Source organism: Saccopteryx bilineata, chromosome 3 (assembly GCF_036850765.1).
Source record: "Saccopteryx bilineata isolate mSacBil1 chromosome 3, mSacBil1_pri_phased_curated, whole genome shotgun sequence".
Lineage (NCBI taxonomy): Eukaryota > Metazoa > Chordata > Mammalia > Chiroptera > Emballonuridae > Saccopteryx > Saccopteryx bilineata.
In genome coordinates, this window is record NC_089492.1 from 200,827,530 (window position 1) to 200,847,271 (window position 19,742).

Here is a 19,742-nt window from a genome sequence, read left to right on the forward strand (position 1 = left end):
ACCCCTGTTCCTTACTTATGACTATTACCATAAATCTAAGATCCCACAGGCACACCTAGGCAAAAATACAGTTTTTAACCTAACTTGGGAGGCTGAGGGGAAAGGCTAACAGAGAGAGACGATTTACCCTGATGTTTTGTAATCTAAAGCTTCCTTATTTTTTCTTTTGTTTCCCTCCTATGACTTCATACCATTGGCAACATGATAAAATTTAAAATTCTCTCTTTGTGCTTCTTTGTGACACTCCCAAATGCCAGGGCCTGAGGTCCAGTTAATTTCAAAGGGATTAGCCAGAGCAGAGAAAGATAAACCCCTAGAGGGCCAGAGCTACTCTCCCAGAAATCCTAACCCCATCTCCATCAGTTTGGTTAAGTCAAAACTACTTCTATAGTAAATCAGAAATCCTAGAAACGAGAGAGCTGCCTGTCGCTAGTCTCCTGGAAGAAAGGAGTAGCCTGCAGATAGAAACATTAGACTTTTAAACTCAAAGCTTTTCTTTCCTTCCTTGCACGACCGTGAAATAAAATATTTGCCATTATAATCAGAAGAATCAAGTGACTAGCTCCCACCCCACTGCAGATCTGGCTAGTTAAAACGTGGAGATATCGCTCTTTGATTTGTAGATAAGGTATTTTTTGGCAACCGATGCTGTAACTGATCCCTTCTCCTGCCCTGCCAACAGCACATTGCCTTTGCTCAAAGTTATGAGGCTTTTTGTTGTTGTTGTTGTTCCCAAGAGTAGGAAAGACTGTTTGAATCCCTGCTTCAACATTTCCTGGGCTGTGGGCTTGCAGAGGCACCTGGATCTCTCTGGACTGCAGTTGCCAACAATAGATGTGGGTGATATTGCTCATATCTGGGCTGGCTGTGATGAGGAGAGAAAGAGGTGAGGTGGAAGCTGGTGGCACTGTCTCCACGCTGCTCCCCACCTGGAGAGGCGGCAGGTTCTTCCAAGGACATTGACTCCTCCTTGCTTGGGGATCCCTTTGCCTCCCATACTCCATCCAAAGCTGGAGGGGGTCTACCCGAAGGAGTGATCTGGTTGTGCCCTTATGGCATGTTTTATCTTCATCACATGCTGTTTGTTTGTGTTTTAATTGAGAGAAACATTTATTTTCTCTTCATGGTTTCTATTTGTCTTCCAGATTTGGTCACTGTCTCCTGTCCTCACTCAGATCCTCAGTCAACTGGTAGCCCTGACTAGTGGACACTCCTGAACTCTTTGCCTATAAGCTTTGGTTTAGTGTAGCTTCTTGTTTTTCACACTTACCTATCTGGAGAATTTGTTGGCTTTTAAGTTAACCTCATCCTTAGCACTGGGTCAGACCACACACAGCTCAATGTTGGCAAAGGATCTAAAACCCAAATTCATTTTCATTTTAAAACTTCTGGTTATACTACAAGTGTTTCTATTGGCATATCTAGAAGTTGAATGACTTTTTTTTTTTTTAAAGATTGATTGATTTTACAGAGAGAGGAGCGAAAGGAACAAGGAGAGCAAAAAATATCAACTCATAGTTGCTTCACTTTAGTTGTTCATCAATTGCTTGCCGTCTGTACCTGGACTGGGCCAGCCCAGGCCTTCAAATCAATGCCCTCAGTAGTCCAGGCTGATGCTCTCTACTCACTGTGCCGCCATAACCAGGCTGAATAACAGCTAAGAGTTTCCCTCCTTTAAAAAGTGATCGTGGTCATCCCAATGAAAAAAAGCTTATTTTCTTTTTATTTAAGAAAGTTCTCAAAACTAGGAGTAGGAAAAAAGAAAATCACCAAAATGTAAACAATTGTATTATATTAGACTGATGGAACTACGTATTATTTTTTTTCTTTCAACATTTGAGTATTTATTTAAAATACTTCATTTTATAGACTTTACTTTCAGAGAAACGATTCACTGTTTATTTAAATCAATGTTAAGTATTTAAAATATAAGCGCCTCCATTCTGTCCAGTACTTTCTTCCATAGTCTTTCTAATTTTCTATTTCCTAATATCAGGAATAGATCCAAATAACCACCATAAGAAGTCATTTATTAATTGAATATTATACTTATACCATTTGTGAGACACACTGAGTCATGTGAGGCACAAAAAGGGCTTGGGCATGGTTTTGAAGGACAGCTGAGGAGGTGCTACACAGCAGCATTTCTTGAGAGATGCAGTTCAGAAGCTCCAAAATCCTGATTTCATTTCCTGTTTTTGTTTCTGGGTTTGACACTGCCCAGCTTACATTTGGTGGCACATAACATCTGCTGAAAATAATACTCTGAAAGATCTCTGCACTAGTGTCATTCACACAGAAAACGAGCAGTCAGAGGTCCCCAAAACGTGGCAAGGAGAACAACAAAGTTGGAGACTTGAGAAGGGCTGCCTGTTGCCTGTTCCCATCAGATCACTTGCCTGTCTCTCCCTTCCATCACTGGAAGTTGTCAAGGTATTTGTGGATAACCACCGCCTCTTCTGTGGTGATCTGTCCTCTTGCACTGCTTGATCTGTGCACAGATCATTGCTGATTGTTGGTGAAATCATCTTGGAACCTCAACAAGCATTAAAAATAAAAACAACTTCTGGCCGATTGGCTCAGTGGTAGAGTGTCGGCCTGGTGTGCAGGAGTCCCAGGTTCGATTCCCGGCCAGGGCATACAGGAGAAGCGCCCATCTGCTTCTCCACCCCTCCCCCTCTCCTTCTTCTCTGTCTCTCTCTTCCCCTCCCGCAGCGAGGCTCCATTGGAGCAAAGATGGCCTGGGCACTGGGGATGGCTCCATGGCCTCTGCCCCAGGCGCTAGAGTGGCTCTGGTCACGACAGAGTGATGCCCCAGAGGGGCAGAGCATCGCCCCCTGGTGGGCAGAGCGTTGTCCCTGGTGGGCGTGCCGGGTGGATCCCGGTCGGGTGCATGTGGGAGTCTGTCTGACTGTCTCTCCTGGTTTCCAGCTTCGGAAAAATACCCCCCCCCAAAATAAAATAAAATAAAATAAAAATAAAAAATAAATAAAAACAACACCACCGATTTAATTGTTATACAATGTAATACTGTCTCCATATCTCTGTATGGCTCCCATTAGACCACAGATGAGTTGACAAGGTCTCATAACCTAATGGAAAGACTGGTTTCCTATGACTTTTAAACCTCTGTTGTGTGAGCCTGTCTTTGTCTGATCCCAACCCAATGTCCCTCCTTTCCAGGCTCATCTACCACCTCTATCCGTCCCCACAAAACGATTCTTTCTCCTGGCCAGCTGTCATCTTTCTGCTTAAACCTCTGTGCTGTTCAGTCTGCCCAAAATGCCTATCTTTCTTTCCTTAGAGGTCACCTGGCTAAATGCCACCTCCCCTAGAAGTCTTCTCTGACTGCCACAGATTTTCACTGCATTGTTTGTTTATGTGCCTGACTCCTGTGCTAAGTAGGCAGAGACTATATTAGGGACCTCCTGGCACTGGAGCTGCTAAATGATTTTCTTGCTGCTGGAATGTTAAATGAAAGCTTATTGAATTTATTTACATATACTGACTAGCACAAGAACAAGTGTGTAAATCCTTGGTGCTTTGCATTGGGCAGTACTCTCCCCTCATACCTACTGCTCCTTCTTGGCACCTGCTCTGGCATCTGGGATTCCTCTTCCATCCTAACATCCAGGGACCCAATTCTGGAAACCTCCCTTTTTATTTTTCCCTCTTTACATGGCTGGGATGTAATTTCCCTTCTTCATCTGACATTTGGCTTCCAAAGTTATTTTGTTATAATATCATGGGTTCAGCAGGACAACTAGATGAAAATCAGTTTACCAAATGACAAATATGCTGAATCAACTCTGACTTCATGGTAAGTCTGAGAGTCAGAATTGTAGAAAAAGAGTTATTTAGGCTGAATCTTGAAAAATGGACAAGATTCAGATGAGCCATGATAGGGAAGAGGTAGAATGGGACATTCAGAGGAAGAAACTAGCATGAAACATAATTTCTAACAACAAAAAAAGGAAAAATAATTTCAGAAGATGATTGGTGGATACAGAATACTTTCCTGCAGCTACATATGCTCTTACTGATGCAATTAAATCATCAAAACCTTTTGTCTTCATTACATTCAGATTTCATTTGAATAGCTGCCTTCTTGCTCTGGCCAGGTGACTCAGTTGGTTACAGCATCGTCCCAATACTCCAAGATTGGGTACTCGATCCCCAGTCAGGGCACAGACAAGAATCAACCAATGAATGCATGAAAAAATGAAACAACAAATCAATTTCTCTCTCTCTCTCAAATCAATGAAAAAAATCTTTTTCTTTTCTTTTTTTGTGACAGAGACAGAGAGAGAGAGACAGAGACAGGGACAGATAGGGACAGAGAAATAAGAAGGGAGAGAGATGAGAAGCATTAATCCTTTGTTGCAGCTCCTTAGTTCCTCATTGGTTGTTTTCTCATTTGTGCCTGGGGGGTGGTTACAGCACAGCAAGTGATCCCTTGCTCAAGCCAGTGACCTTTGGGCTTAAGCCAGTGACCATGGGGTCATGTCTATCATTCCACGCTCAAGCCAGATGAACCCACATCCAAGCCGGTGACCTTGGGGTTTTGAAACTGGATCCTTTGCATTGTAGTCCGATGCTCTATCCACTGTACCACCACATGGTCAGGCAAAATGTCCTTTTTATGAATAGCTGCCTGCTTGTCTTCCATTCCTTGATTACAATGGTTCTGCTAAAGGCTGGCTATCTATCCCTAAGGAATAAATTTACTTCCCTAAAGGACTCAACTTATGTCAATGGAAATTGGCTTGAGTTTAATGGAAATTGACTTGTGCTGTCACAGAACTGAGAGTGGGAAGGTGAACCCCAGTATATTTGTTTGATTTTTTTTGTGGTTTTTTTTTGTTTGTTTGTATTTTTCTGAAGTTGGAAATGGGGAGGCAGTCAGACTCCTGCATGCCCACCAGGGGGCAATGCTCTGCCCATCTGGGGCATTTCTCTGTTGCAACCAGAGCCATTCTAGCGCCTGAGGCAGAGGCCACGGAGCCATCCCCAGCGCCCGGGCCAATTTTGCTCCAGGGGAGCCTCAGCTGCGGGAGGGGAAGAGAGAGACAGAGAGGAAGGAGAGGGGGAGGGGTGGAGAAGCAGGTGGACGCTTCTCCTGTGTGCCCTGGCTGGGAATCGAACCTGGGACTCCCGAACGCCAGGCCGACGCTCTACCACTGAGCCAATTGGCCAGGGTGTTTGATGTTTTTGATAACTTTTTTCTTTTTAAGTGAGAGGAGGGAAGAGAGAGAGAGAGACTTCCGCATATGCCCCAACCAGGATCCACTCAGCACCGCCCCCCCCCCCCCCCCCCGTCTGGGTCTGATGCTCAAATCAACTGAGCCACTGACTACAGGAGGGTAAGAGAGAGAAAAGGGGGAGCGAGAGGGGAAGAGAAGCAGATAGTCGCTTCTCATGTGTGCCCTGACCAGGGATTGAACTTGAGTTGTCTGCATGCTGGTCCAATGCTCTATCCACTGAGCCAACTAGCCAGGGCTGATCATTTTTTTTAAAAAAGAACAGGTGTCAGTACATTCAAACCTGGCTGCTTTCTACAGTGTTCCTCCAGCTGTGAACTGAGAATCTTCTACATTGGTACTGTGACCAGGATAATGGCAGAGGGAGGGATATATCAGATGTTTTGGTGGTGGGACCCAGAAACCTGAATTTTAAAAACCTGACTTTTTTATTCATTCAAATTTGAGAATAAATGCAATAATTATTTTTTTTGAGAGAATGAGAAAGGAAGAGAGACAGGAAGGGAGAGAGCTGAGAAGCATTAACTTGTAATTGTGTTACTTTAGCTGTTCACTGATTGCTTCTCATACGTGCCTTGATGGGGTTGGGGGCTCAAGCAGAGCCAGTGACCCCTTGATCAAGCCAGCAACCTTGGGCTTCAAGCCAGTGACCTTTTGGCTCAAGCCAGTGACTTTGGAATCACGTCAATGATCCCATGCTCAATCCAGATAAGCTGGTGCGCAAGCCAATAACTTCGGAGTTTTGAACCTAGAACCTCAGCATCCCAGGTCGACACTTATCCACTACATCACCACCAGTCAAGCAAGAATAAATGCAGCCTTACCAGGTGGTGGCGCAGTGAATAAAGCGTCAGACTGGAACGCCAAGGACCCAGGTTCGAGACCCCGAGGTCGCCAGCTTTAGTGAGGGCTCATCTGATTTGAGTAAGGCTCATCAGCTTGAGCCCAAGGTTGCTGGCTTGAGCAAGGGGTCTCTCAGTCTGCTGTAGCACCCTGGTCAAGGCACATATGAGAAAGCAATCAATGAACAACTAAGGTGCCACAACAAAGAATTGATGCTTCTCATCCCTCTTTCTTCCTGTCTGTCCCTATTTGTCCCTCTCTCTGTCTCTGTCACAAGAAAAAAAAAGAATAAATGCAATTAATATAGATGATTTACAATGGTCTTACAACACAATAAACCCAACAGAAGTTGAAAATATTGGGAGTAAATAATGCATTTAATACATAGAGCCTACTATACATTGTAGCTTTGCCTAGCTTACCTTAAACATACTTGGAACACTTACGTTAGCCTATATTTGAGCAAAATTATCTCACTGCCACTGCCCAGCATCATGTGAGTATTGCACCAAATATTGCTATCCAGAAAAAAGATATAAAATTTGAAGTATGGTTTCTATGAATACATATTGCTTTCCCACGACTGTAAAGCCAAAAATCATTAAGTTGAAATATTGTAAGTTGGTGTCCATCTATCAATACTTTAAGAGTGAAATGCCAATCTGAAAACATTACATTTTTTGGTACTCAGTACCAGCCCTTTTACCCAATCTTAAGTAACTTGGTATTTCTTCCTTCAGGCAAAATAGCTACTTTAAATGTTTGATTTGTAAATACAAGATAAACATCTAAACATCCCAATGAAAAGTCAGACTATCAGATTGAATTTTAAAAATGACATATGTTGTCTATAAAAACAAAATCACCCACTTTAAATATAAAGAAAGCACTGGGCCTGACCTGTGGTGGCACAGTGGATAGAGCATTTACTTGGGATGCTGAGGTCTCCTGTTGGACCCCAAGGTCACTGGCTTGAATGCAGGCTCACCAGCTTGAGCACAGGGTCAGTTTGAGTGTGGGATCATCAACGTGACCCCATGGTCGCTGGCTTGAGCCCAAAGGTCGTTGGCTTGAACCCAAGGTCACTGGCTTAAGTAAGGGGTCACTGGCTCTGCTTGAGCCCCCTCGTCAGGACATAAACAAGAATCAATCAATGAACAACTAAAGTGATATAACTAAGAGTTGATGCTTCTCATCTCTCTCCCTTCCTTTCTCCCCCACTCCGCTGCCCTCGCTAAAAAAAAAGTGATAAAATGAAAGATATTTTTTCCCTTTTTAACCTTGAGACAGATTTGCCATGGGCTTGAGTCTCTGGCCATCAAAAGGAGGGGATCTCAAATTTTCAGGTGGCCATGTCATTGTTTCTCAGTCACCTCCTTGCTCATACAAGACTCTTGGATACTTTCAGTGTTAACTAACCAAAAGAGGGGAAACAGAACATGAAAACCGAGTTTGGCACAAATAAAATTTAATTGCCAGGCACTAAAACAACAAAAGCAATAAAAATGCAAACAATTCAATTAAAAATGGGCAAGAAACCTGAATATCCACTTTTCTAAAGAAGATATATAGATAGCCAATAGACATATGAAAAGATGTTCAAGTTCACTAATCATCAGAGAAATACAAATTAAAACCACAATGAGGCCTGACCTGTGGTGGCGCAGTGGATAAAGTGTCGACCTGGAACACTGAGGTTGCCGGTTCAAACCTGGGCTAGCCCAGTCAAGGCACTTATGGGAGTTGATGCTTCCTGCGCCTCCCCTCCTTCTCTCTCTGTCTCTGTCTCTGTTTCTCTCTCCATCTCTCTTTCCTAAAATGAATAAATAAATTAAGAATAATTCAAAAATAAAAAAATAAAAAAATAAAAAAAAAGATGAGAAAAAAAATTTAAAAAATAAAATAAAATAAAACCACAATGAGATATCACCTCACACCAGTCAGAATGGCGCTCATCAACAAAACAACACATAAGTGCTGGCGAGGATGTGGAGAAAAGGGAGCCCTTCTGCACTGCTGGTGGGAATGCAGACTGGTGCAGCCACTGTGGAAAACAGTATGGAGATTCCTCAAGAAATTAAAAATCGAACTGCCTTTTGATCTGGTGATCCCACTACTGGGAATATATCCTAAGAATCCCAAAACACTTACTCAAAAGAATATATGCAACCCTGTATTCATTGCCGTGTTATTTACAATAGCCAAGATCTACAAGCAGCCTGAGTGTCTGTGAGGAGATGAGTGGATAAAATGCTGTGATATATAGAGCACTCGCAGCCTCCACCCATTTACCCCACAGAGCTGTGCAGTGTACATATATGGTGTTATTTCTCTTCACACATGTTAAGACGGTTGAGTCCTGCTTAAAGCTACTCTGAGTCCAGTGCCCTGTCAGCCATCCCATAGAGAGGGGTAGGGCAGCACCTGTGAAGGCTAAAACCAGGCTTGTGGGGATGACTCACTTGTGGGGAGAAGGATTAGGGCCCAGAGGCAGACAGAGATGCTCGTTCCTGGGGTGAAGAGAGCACTCCAGATGGGCAAACTACACTTCATCAGCATCTTAGCTATTGCTATGGAAACCCTACTCCCAGTTCACAGGTGTGTAAATGCTTGCTGGTGACAGCAAGTGTGGCAGGCCACTCAAGATGGCTTGTACTCTAATCCCTGGAACATGGTACTTTACACACTAAAGGGATTCCTGTATACATAATTAAATGAAGGATCTCAAGTTTGAGAGATTACCTAGATTATCTGGATGGGTCCAAGGTAATCACAAGGGTCTCTGTAAGTGAGAAGGTCAGAGTCAGAAGGGATATGATAACAGAAGCAGAGGCTGCAGTGATGTGCTTTGAAGAGAAAGGAAAGGACCACAAACCAATGAATGCTGGGACGTACAGGAACTGGAAATGGCAAGGAGATGGACTCACCCCTGAACCCTCCAGACGGAACCTGCCCTCATGACAGCTGGCAGTGAATGGCTGACCTTGAGCACTGCAAGAGAATACATTTGTGTTGCTTTAAGTCACAAATTTGTGGTCAGTTATTACAGCAGCAATAGGAAAAGAATACAATAGGGAAGGAGAACACTGATATTTTGGAATTAGATGTTTTCACAAAACATAAAGCCAAAGATTTTGTATTTTAGCCATTGGTACGCATTTAAAATAAAAATATGAAAGAATGCAGATCGCTGTCCCTAGCTCAGTAAATACAGTGCATCTGTCCTGTAATGAAGTGATAACAGTTTTACCGAGTTCAGTAAATACAGTTTAAAACAGAGAGATTGGTACACTGTTCACTCCAGAGCCCCAAATAAGTTGGGAACCAAGAAATGTAGAGTTTTTTTTATTTCAGAACTGTGGTCAAATTCTGGGAGTGCCTTCCATTCACGCAAATCTATTTCAGAGTTTGAGTTGAGAAAAACGCATGGTACAGTCAGTATCTAACTGGAGATTCTGATTAGTAGTATGGCCATGATATTTGGTTTAATTTCCAATTTCCCATCCTTACCTCCTTAAATACGTTTCTCAGGTGCAGATTTTGATTCAGAAAAAACAACAACCACACACAAAAAAACTGGTTCTCTGAAAACAAGTATTGAAATATTTTAGGAGTTTATAACAAGGTGTGTGGGAATAAATCTTCCTTTCTATTTTGAAAATTTAACATTTGTCTCCACCCATCTCTGACTTTGAGAGTGATCTGCTGTCTTTTGCCCTGAGCACGAGTTTAGTTGCTGTGTGTTAATAGACAGTGACATCATCTGGAAGCAAGGGATGGCTCTCAGGTTACCATGGACATTGACTTAAGCTTCACAGAGGATCTCAGGGCACACCTTGGCTGAGTGCAGGGATGCCATTACCACTAAATCAAAGGTAACTGTGAGGTCTGGCAGGCACCTGTCAACAGGTCAGGGAAGGAGGAGTCCATGAAGGAGCCTTGAGCCAGGATTACATTCTGCAAGCTTTACTTTTATTTCAGGTGAAAAGGTCAGACAGAAAAGCCATTTGCAGGGGTCTCTATTTATGGTTCCCAGAGGCCCCAGTGGGTGAAGTGTCCCAAAGAAGAAGGATGGCTCAGGTGGGACCCCAGTTTCCCAGCCTGGCTGATGACAGACAGAGGGCTTCGTGCTTTGTGTATGCCCACTTTTTATGAACGAGCATTAATGTTTACAGGCTTGGCATGAGGGGCCTGTCCTCTTACCTCCTGTGTGTAGAGAGGTGTGTGTTGCCCTCCCTCCTCATCCCTGACCACCTGACAAAGCTTGTTGCCACCACCTGTCACTGGTCTTTCAAGGACAGATCAAGAGATACAATTATCCCTGACTGGCCAGCTTGGTAAGGTGATATTTCACACACACCTCTCAAATGCTCAAAAAAAAAAAATAAGTAAAATGGTTTTAGTCAAAACTTCTCTTGGTATAAGAATAAACCTCTGTTTTTTGGAGAGGTTATCTTCCCTGCCCAAGTGCAGCGCTTAGGGAAAAATGGCGAGAGAGGGGCAGAGAAAGAAAGGGACCCTGCTTAGGCTCCACTCCCTCCATTCCTCTGAGCCACCTCTAACCCCTTCTCACCCTTTAACATTCAGCTTGGATGCCTCTCTCTCCCTATCTGACTACCTAGTCTTCTGTTGTTTTACTTCCAGATAGCACAAGTGGGAGGGTGGACAGAGCATGGCCAGGATAGAGACAGGCAAAGGTGGGGGTGAACAGCTTCTTTGCCAACTGAAGGCCACAGGATCTGAGGCAATCTCCTCAATCTCCGGGAGCAGGACCCTGCCCCCTGTGACGTGGGATTGATAATGTCCTCCTCCAGTGCAGTGCAATTGAAAATGTTTTTTCTCCAACTTATAGCCTGGTGGACTCATTGGCATCCTTCAGAGAGGCCAGTCCTGGCCCACACTACTCAAAGTGGTCTTTGCTCCACCTCACTTCTCACCTACACCCACCAAAGTGACGGGACCATGTCTGTCTTGTTCCGTGAACCTGGCCCACAGAAGCAGCTTGGTAATGTCTGTTGGGTGATGGGCTGCCATCATCCCAGCAGTCAGAGAAACACACGTCACAGCCGTGTAATTTTCCCACGTATTTCACTAGGAAGAGAGAAGTTGCCTTAATATTTCATCAATGGCACTAACGGGGTAGAGTTGAGGAAAGACAAGATGCTCTCACTGGACCTTTGCCAAACTTAGAAAAAATACAAGAAACAAAAATACAAAGATGTGTCCCAAGCATCCTCCTCCTATTCTCAAGAGAAAAAAGTAACAAGCTTCCCAGGACAGGGGATGCTTCCACACATCCGGATTCCTGCATCTAGCAGCCAGGTGGTGGTAAGCACACTGGTGGGTAGCTAAATGGACCAAATTATTTGTTCAATATCTTTGCAAGGTCTGGAGGGACTTGTATCCAGTCTTTGTTGCCTGAATGGCAGGGGAGTGGATGCAAGCACCCCGTCCCAGGCTGTCTTGGGCCTGAAAGTCTCACATACCATCAGACAGCCAAACTCTAGATAGTTATTAACTGATACCTGATGTGTTAGTAAAAAAAATACCAATTCCAAAAGACATTCTATTTAGTCTGATGTGCACATAAGCAAGAGAGAAGAAGGAGGGAGAGAGATGAGAAACATCAACTCGTAGATGTGTCACATTTTTCAATTGGTCACTGATTGCTTCTCATAGGTGCCTTGATGGCAGTGGGGGGCTCAGGATGAGTCAGTGACCCCTTGCTCAAGCCAGTGACCTTTGGACACAAGCCAACATGATCTCATGGTCGAGTTGGCAACCCTGTGATCAAGATGGTGAGCCCGCACTCAAGCCTGATAAGCCCACACTCAAGCCAGTAACCCCCGGGTTACAAACCTGGGACCTCAGTGTCCCAGGTCAACATTCTATCCACTGCACCACCAGCAGTCAAGCTAGTCTGATGATTCTCAAACACAAGAGATTTTAGCACACAATACAACAATATTATAAGGGTCAAATGGTTGGAAGTGATGGTTTAGAACAGTGAATAGCCCCAAGATACAGTTGAAAACATTTTTATCGGCCCCAAAAGAAACTCTAAACCCATTAGCAGTCACTCCCCACCTCCCACATATAAATAAAATCCTATCATATGTGTTCTTTGTAGCTGGCCTCTTAGCAGCTTGTTTTCAGGGTTCCTCCATGTTGTAGCATGTATCAATGTTTCATTCCTTTTTATTGTCAGTGACAGTCCCTTTTATGACTGGCCCATGTTCATTTACCCATCACCAGTTCACGGGTACTTGGGTTGCTTCCCCTTTTTGGCTATCCCTCTAAGTGTTAAGGCCACTGTTGCCCAGTTATCACTGCAGTCTGAGGGGATCCTTAGTGTGGGGCTTTTTCCTTTCACTGTTCTCTTTCAGAATATCCTCTTTATTCCTAGTACTGAAGTTTTGTAATGGAGTGCCTTGGTGAGTCATTGATCATTCAACGTGCTGGCCTTTCTCAATGAGCCCTTTTCCTTTAGCGATCTGAAGCTTTGAGACTGGAAAATTTTTCTTACATTATTTCCTTATACTTTCCTTCTTTCCATTTTCTTGACTATTTTTGGAATTTCATATTACCAAATATTGGGCCTTCTGTCTAGAATACTCTAATTTTCTTATCCTCTCCTATTTTCATGTCTTTGTATTTTTGTTCTAATTTCTGAGAAATTCCACTCCTAACTTGATCTCTTAATCCTCCTGTTAAACTAGTATGTGCATGTGTTTTCATATTAAAAATAATCATCAGTATTATAAGTGATATATGTGTGAGTATTTTGTCCTAACAGTAACACAGGATCATCAACTCACTTAAAAAACTTTAAAGGATCATTAAAAGCTCATTTCATGTGTAAAGAATTCTCACTGCAGGTTAAATTGTAGGCACCTTCTATGAAATAATAGCCCGTAACCCGTTTCGTGTGTCACAGCTTCCTAGCGTGCTTGTTCTTGACATTTGGTCATGCTGTCACTCAGACAAGTTGGCTGCTTAAGCAGAAGGCTGCTTGCCTGTTTCTGTGCCTACAGATCACCTGCACTCCTCAGCTCCATCTTCCGCCTTCCAAGCACATGACTCCAGCCTCTGCTACTGCCCCCATATCTCTAACCCTCCTGCTCCTTCTCACAAGGGCCCTTGAAGAACCTAGGCCCACTGGATAATCAAGGACCATCTGCCATCACGAGGTCCTGAATTTAGGAACTTCTGCAAAGTCCTTTACCAAATAAGGTAACACAGTCCCCAAGTTCCAGTGGTCTGTGGACATCTTCGGGGAACATTATTTTGCCTGCCACAGGTGTCTTGCCAGGTTAGTAGAAACATTGTCCCTCTGCGTTGCATAATATGAAATGACACATCAGTGCTTGGTAAGTACAGTGCCCATGTTGATAGGATGAGGATGTTGATAAAATATCTTAATGATATGAATCACGCTCGTTAGAATGTCATTTAGTCCTTAAAGGCTGATAAGTAAAAATACTATTATGTTTATTACACACTTACTTCATTTGTCAAAGAATTAATTTCCTACTATTTACAGCATGTAGTCAATTTTAATGTTTATTTTAATTTTAAAATAAACATATAATTTATAGTGCTTTGATCTTTGCAATTTCCTGAAACATACTGGCTTGCCCTGGGGCCAACTAACAAATGTCACGTATGCCAGAGAGTGAATGCACACTTTTCAGAATGAATCACTTTCCCTTCTGTGCTCAAATTAAAAGCTGCTAGAACAAAGCCACCTGACATGAGGTCTGTCCACCAGGGCAGTCTGCAACCTGCCCCTTTCTCGTTTACAAGGAAGAGCTTTAACCAGAATGCAAACCAATCAGGCAACTAATCACTCCCTTCAGTTCAGTATGAATGTGTGTGTGTGTGTGTGTGTGTGTGTGTATGCACACACATATGATTCTATTTTTTATTTAGAAATTAAATTTAATGGGATATCATTGGTCTATAAGAACACATAGGTAACATCTCCATAGCATTTGAAGTGTTGATTGTGTTGTGTGCCCATCATCCAAAGTCAAATCATTTTCTGTCACCATATATTTGTCCCTCTTTACTCCCCTTCCCCCCACATCACCTCCCCCTGGTAACCATTTCACTTTTATCTATGAGTCTCAGTTTTATACCCCACCTATGTGTGAAATCATACAGTTCTTAGCTTTTTTTTTTTTTTCCACAGAGACAGAAAGAGAGTCAGAGAGAGACAGACAGACAGGAATGGACAGAGATGAGAAGCATCAATCATTAGTTTTTTGTTGCAACACCTTAGTTGTTCATTGATTGCTTTCTCATATGTGCCTTGATCGGGAGGCTACAGCAGACTGAGTAACCCCTTGCTCAAGCCAGCGACCTTGGATCCAAGCTGGTGAGCTTTGCTCAAACCAGATGAGCCCGTGCTCAAGCTGGCGACCTCAGGGTCTCGAACCGGGGTCCTCCACATCCCAGTCTGACGCTCTATCCACTGCGCCACTGCCTGGTCAGGCCAGTTCTTAGCTTTTTATGATTGATTTATTTCACTCAGTATAATGTTCTCAAGGTCCATCTATGTTGTTATAAATGTCACTAGGTCATTGTTTCTCATGGCTGAGTAGTATTCCATTGTATATATGTACCACATCTTCTTTAGCCAATAATTTTTTATTTTCTGAAGCTGGAAACGGGGAGGCAGTCAGACAGACTCCCGCATGCGCCCGACCAGGATCCACCTGGCATGCCCACCAGGGGGCGATGCTCTGCCCATGGGGGTGGGTCGCTCTGTCGCGACCAGAGCCATTCTAGTGCCTGGGGCAGAGGCCAAGGAGCCATCCCCAGCACCCGGGCCATCTTTTTGCTCCAATGGAGCCTTGGCTGCGGGAGGGGAAGAGAGAGACAGAGAGGAAGGAGAGGGGGAGGGGTGGAGAAGCAGATGGGCGCTTCTTCTGTGTGTCCTGGCCGGGAATCGAACCTGGGACTTCCGCACGCCAGGCCGACACTCTACCACTGAGCTAGCCAATAATTTTTTAATAGTAAGATTTTCTCAGCCAAAGCAGCGGTGCATTGACTTACATCCCAGGATAAGCTCCTTGCTCTATTGCAGACCAATACACACAGCTGTGAGCCAGCTACCTTGATGCTGCTCTGAAGGGTTTATTTCATTCTGCTTTGTGCTGGGACTAGTTGTTATTATTTATTTTATCCCATCTATTGCTTAAATAATCTCTTCTGCGACGCTTAGCATCCAGCATTCTTCCAACACACCTGTCTGTGCACTACTACTGCCATGCTTGCTAGAGTTTGATGATCTGTCTGACCACAGGAAACTTGCCTAAGGTTGGACAGTCATGGGCTTTGGTCCAATCAGCACTCATCTGTCTAGCTACTGCTTCCTCTAAGACTGCAGGCTGAGGTAGTAAAAGCCTCTGTCCCTGCTCTAAGCCCCCTCCTCTCCTGCAAGAGCACCTAGAAAGCCTCACCTTTTCATGAATGCGGCATGCCTTCAGTAAGTGCCCAGCTACACAGAAAGTAGAAAGTGTGTCTGTTTAGGTTTTAAAATAGCAACAGCAAATATACAGAGACCTTCACCAGTTAATATTTTCAGAGAGGATATTATCATGCTTTTTTATTGTTATTTTATAATAATTATCATAAAATATAGAATATATAAAAATAGTTATAATCATTATTATTTATATTTCACTCATCTCTATAAGTGCCTTCTAAAAGTATTTTGCTTCAAAGACCCTCATGGGAGTGAATTAAAAGTTATTCCCTTTTCAGATTCGCAATATTGAAACAGATAGGCCAGACTTCTTGTTCACAGTATGGTTTGAATATCTGAAACTGAGGAATGCTGATGTCCATTTTCTATAAAGCTTTCCTCCTGGTCACACCATCTGATGAGCTGATGTAGAAAAAGAGAAATGTGTTTCTCTTTTCACTCAGGAAGGTCCTCAAACTACCTCATAGCTGGCAAAGGTTACAAAGGCATGGGCATGCATAAAATCCAATTACATAACAAAGTTTTAAATATACATTTGCATATGCACTGAAAAAAGTGATCAACAAAAGAAAGATCTTGCCAGCACTTCTAGCTGTCAGAAAAATACAAATAAAAACCTCAACATGCCAATACAGGTGTATTAGAACGGTTAAGATTAAGAAGACTGTCCACATAAAACATAGGTGAGTGTGTGGAGGAGCAGAAGCATTCATGTACCATGTGGGAAATGTAGTTTCTTAAATGTAAGTGTTCACCTGCCATTTCACATCTAGGCATTCAGTCAATAGAGAGAAAAGCAGGTGTGCATACAAAGATCCAAACATGAATGCTTGGAGCTTTATTTGACATACCCCAAACTGGAAACAGCACTAACGTCCATCAACAAACAAGTGAGTAGATAAACAAACTGTAGTGTATCCACCAGTAGGATTCAGCTGATTCACGCTAGTTTGCATGGATTCAGCAGAACTGATACCTAAGTTTTTGTTGAGTTTGGCAAACTGGTTGTAAAAATGGCATTTGTAATCAGGGTTCTCTCTAAGGTGGGCGCCCAAGCAGCTGCCCAATGTGGAAATCACAAATTTATCTTTCTTACTCTTTTTAAATGTTCATCTGTGCAACAGCATATTCTAAGCACCCGTAATAATGTTCATTCTGTCCATAGGTGAAAAAAATTGCAAGTGAGGACACCAATCAAGAAGCAATATGGAAATATATTAAATAACAGTTTTATTGTTTTTTGTCAGGTATTACTTACTATTTTTCATTAATATTTTAAAACTCTTTCTTATAATCTAGTTTAGTGTACCTCTTTATTGTTCTTATTTAAGTACTAAATGCATAAAATAGTAAACTACCTTTCAGTATATTGTATTTTTATACTTAAAATGGTCATTAGGGCAGAGAACCAGTTGTTAAATTATTTGAATCCCACCACTGGGTATATCCATACAATGGGACCCTACTCAGCAAGAAAATAATAAGAAGGCATAAACTATGGAACTACTGAAACACATACCGTGGGTGAATAAAAAAAAATGCTGAATGAAAGAAGCCAGACTCAAAAATGTATACATGTTATATGATTCAATTTATAGAAGGTCCCGGAGGGGTTGGCAGGAGGTGTGGGAAGGAGGAACTGCTGAGAAGCAGGAGGGCAGATTATGTGTACGGGGAGGTACGTTCCCTATCTTGATTGTGGTGGCAGTTCCACCAGTGTATACTAAGCCAAAACTTACCAAATTGTGCCCTTTAAATATAATACATACAGTTGAGGAATGTCAGTTATACCTGAGAAAAATTAAAAAAGAAAAGAAGAAGAGAGAAGAGAAAGGAGAAAAAGAGAATCAGAGGAGAGGGAGGAAAATGGAGGGAGAAGCAGCAGGAGCAACCTAGTTCTCTCCCAGAACCAGCCTCCTGGGCAGCTAGCTGCTACTTCCCAGGAGCCTCTGCTGCTCACTGTTCTGACATTTTATGCAAATCACTTAATTAGGGTAGGTTTGGAGTTCAAATGAGACAGCAATATTTTCTTCTGTAAACACCCAAATAAATGCTAGCAGCTGCGACATAGGGGTAACGTGAATACTGTTGTTGATATTATGCTTATGCTAATTAGTGGACTGAGCTTTGTGATGACAGAGGACCAGGTCTCAAGCCGAGTCTTCTGTAACCACCTGTACAGAGATTCTGCCTCTAGGCTTTGCAGGGCTAGTCCCCTGCGTGGCCACAGTAAGAAGCCTTGTTTTAGCTTGCCATGTGACAGTGAATATGACCACTGATGCACAGATGCTACACCATTTTGAGGGGACTCTGTGGCATCTTTTGCCACAGACTCCCACAGGGGAAGAAAAAGAAACAAATAAGGTAGGTTTCAGCATTCTGCACCATTCACTGCTGAAGTGTGATCAGCTCAGAAGTGCCAGTTATGTGTCTACATGTTCCAAGTTTGCCATGTGGACTTCTAGCTTGATTTACTTTTTGTCATAATTATGTTTATTATAAAACATGTACTATATTAATGCATTTCTACAATAAAAGACATTTTCTCTGTCAAGTCCTAGTCTGCTGCTTTCAGTCTAACACAGTCCATGAAAACACTAAAGTCAAATTTTCACCAATTATAATTCTCAGAGACTGTGTGTCTCTTATAAGAGACTTCTCATCAGTATTTTTTTTCCCATCAGCATTTTAAAGAGATTTCTACTAAAGGATAAGAGATCCTGCAACTGCTTCTGCATTACTTCTGAATTTTCTTTTGCATTTTCTGCCGAGAGTTGAACAGCCAGTCAAAACTGTTAATTTTATGTTTGATTTTTATTTATTTATTTTGTCTTTTGTGATTTAGGGATGGTGCTTCACAAAGTTGGTTGTTTCTTCAGACATCTCTAAAGAGATGTTCTTGCCCTTATAGAATTCCCTTCATCTCTTTCCCTCTCTCTCTTCCGCTCTCTCATTAGAGCTGCTCAGAGAGGGCAGCAAGCCCATTAGAGCTGTAGTTTAGGCTTTGATTAAATAACAAACTGGATATTATCTATGATAACTCTTCTTTGAATCTCTCTGCAGTCTGGAGATACTGTATCCACTGAGATATACTCTTGGTGCATCTCCTTGGTTAGAGAGAACAACTGCATTGGTTTTCAGAGTCTCTACATGTTATTATTTCTAGCAACGACATTTTCTCTTTCTCTGCAGAGGTAAATAGCCTTTTCTCCAATTCAATTAATAATTAGATTTGAATTCTATGTATGTAACCCGGCTGCATACAGATTTGGATTCCAGGGCTCCAAATCTAAACTATGGATAGCAGAGCCCTAACTTACTTAGACTTAAATAGTTTCTTCCTATGCATTTGTAAATGTATTATCTGGGATTAATCTCATGCATGCACTGAAATTTGTTACAAAGTGTTACAGTAATATAATGTTTTAGTAATTAAATGTATAGAAATACAAAAAAATATGGAAGACATATAGAAATAAGTTAAGATGTAATATTAAAAACCATAAAGGCAAGTGAATAAGGCTATGCCATCTGGACAGGAGTTAATCTAGTGGGTACAGATGTGATAGGCAGACTCTGCCTTTCACGCAGGGCCCAGTTAGTGTGTGTGTGAAGTTCTATATAGATAAAAAGTGGCTTAATGTGATAACTCTGTAGGTTAACATAAACAAGATGCTTCCCTAGGAACACCTTAAAAGTGTCTTGATGTGACATTTCAGTAGATTAACATTAAAAAAGCTCCCTGCTAGGAACTCCCAAAAACATGGTTTGAGGTGATAATCCTGTAGATCAGGGGTAGTCAACCTTTTTATACCTACTGCCCACCTTTATATCTCTGTTAGTAGTAAAATTTTCTAACCGCCCACCAGTTCCATAGTAATGGTGATTTATAAAGTAGGGAAGTAACTTTATAAAATTTATAAAGCAGAGTTACAGCAAGTTAAAGCATATAATAATAATTACTTACCAAGTACTTTATGTTGGATTTTTGCTAAGTTTGGCAGAATAAATAAAACAACTTACTATAGTTAAATCTATCTTTTTATTTATACTTTGGTTGCTCCACTACCGCCCACCATGAAAGCTGGAATGCCCATTAGTGGGCGGTAGGGACCAGCTTGACTACCACTGCTGTAGATTGACAC